Source organism: Cyprinodon variegatus, unplaced genomic scaffold (genome assembly GCF_000732505.1).
Source record: "Cyprinodon variegatus isolate N-32 unplaced genomic scaffold, C_variegatus-1.0 Scaffold26, whole genome shotgun sequence".
Taxonomy (NCBI): Eukaryota; Metazoa; Chordata; class Actinopteri; order Cyprinodontiformes; family Cyprinodontidae; genus Cyprinodon; species Cyprinodon variegatus.
The window spans coordinates 1,628,244-1,630,018 of NW_015150479.1; positions in this window are offsets into that span (position 1 = coordinate 1,628,244).

A 1,775-nucleotide genomic window follows, 5' to 3' on the forward strand; every position below is an offset into this window, starting at 1 on the left:
ATCTATCTATCTATCTATCTATCCATCCATCCATCCATCCATCCATCCATCCATCCATCCATCCATCCATCCATCCATCCATCCACCCAAACTCACACAGTCTTACTTTGCATACTCCCATGTGCTCTCTTTATACAGAAACTCTGTCTTTCTAGTGGTGAAAAACCTAACCGATTATATGAGATAACAACAAATGCATCAGTGTTAGCTCAGAACCTTTGTGTAGAATATCTACTATAATTTTAATCAAACTATTGTGGCTTACAAAATTTGCCATTGTACACCAGCAGTGTTAAAGCTATCTGTAAACTTTACATTCATACTTTAAAGTGCTTTTATTTCAGTTTTTCTCCTCCTAGGAGCGTTAACTTGCAAATCTCGTTGCTGTAAATTCTATGAAAACAAGTGCAAAATTCCCTTATGCAAAAGTGATCACATCTACAGATTATTGTCAGTACAGTGGCTGAATTGTCATGATTCTGTTAGGCCTTTTCAACAAACATCTCAGCAGCCAATACAGCCACTGTTCTGCCGCCTTACTGTCGCCCAAACTATTGTCATGGAGACCTTGTAAGTTATAGCACAGGGTGTGTGAATATGTGTGTATGTATGTGTGTTTGAGCTCAGCGCTGGACACAATAGGCAGACTGACACAGAGTCTGATAGGGGTCATAACCCCTCGCAGTGGGAAGCTCAAACTGTGGCTCCTTGCTTCTCCTCTGTCTCCCAATCAAGTTCTCTGTGGGTGTATGTATTTGTGTATGTGTCTTACCTCTAATTATGATAGATGTTTTGCTGTTTTTTGTCATTCTGCTGGTCTTTTAACTTCGTTTTTGCATGTTTATCCTATATTATTCACCTCTGTGTCTAGACAGACACACATGCAACCAATCGCCAGTGCAGCAACATGATAGATAAATCAGCAGTCTTAAAGCTGTCACTACCACGGTCATTGCCATGCACAGATGCAGAAACATGGCTCAGATGTGCACAAACACATATACAAGTACAGTGACTATATTCTGAATCTTTACGCTGAAATTCATTCTGAGAGGATAAAACTGTTAGGTTGTTACTTTAAATTTCTGCAGGTAGCGATATTGCGCTGTTGTAGAAAATGGACAGTTTAAACTGTATGTCTACATTGGACATTTTATTCACACAAAATGCAAACAGCTTGCAAATGCAAATCATCATTCATAAGTTATATTTCAATACAAAGCGTTAGGCTTGGTTTCAAATGAACCTCCATGCATGTCCATATATGTATGAATTTGTAAATTTGACCCATCCATGGTGTCCTAGCGGTGTCGTCACAGTGTCTGTCACCACTCAGCCACTATGGCGCCCAACTTGGCCGAGACCCGACGGCGGCAGGGAGCACCTTGTCGCTATGGTAACATGTCTGGGATGCAACACCCCTTCAGTCCTAAAAAGGGAAAAAATCTCAATAAACGTGTATCTCATAGGGCAAGAAACATTTTTTGTTAAAAATAATAACTGAGTCCAGAGTGACCAAAAACAAAGAAGGTCACTGTGACATCAAATCTTATTGACCTACCCAGGCTTGAAACTGGTTTTCCTTAGGAATCCTGTGTATTAAGCACTAGAAATTCAACATACAGCCCTGAACAGCCCACTAATCTCTGCTAGCAAAATAATACATTTATACTGATAATAATGATTGCATTTCTTCTCTAAATATTAATATATTTTCACATGTTAAGGCACTCTCAATTATTGTTTGGTACAATTCATAGGGGTTTCATTAAATG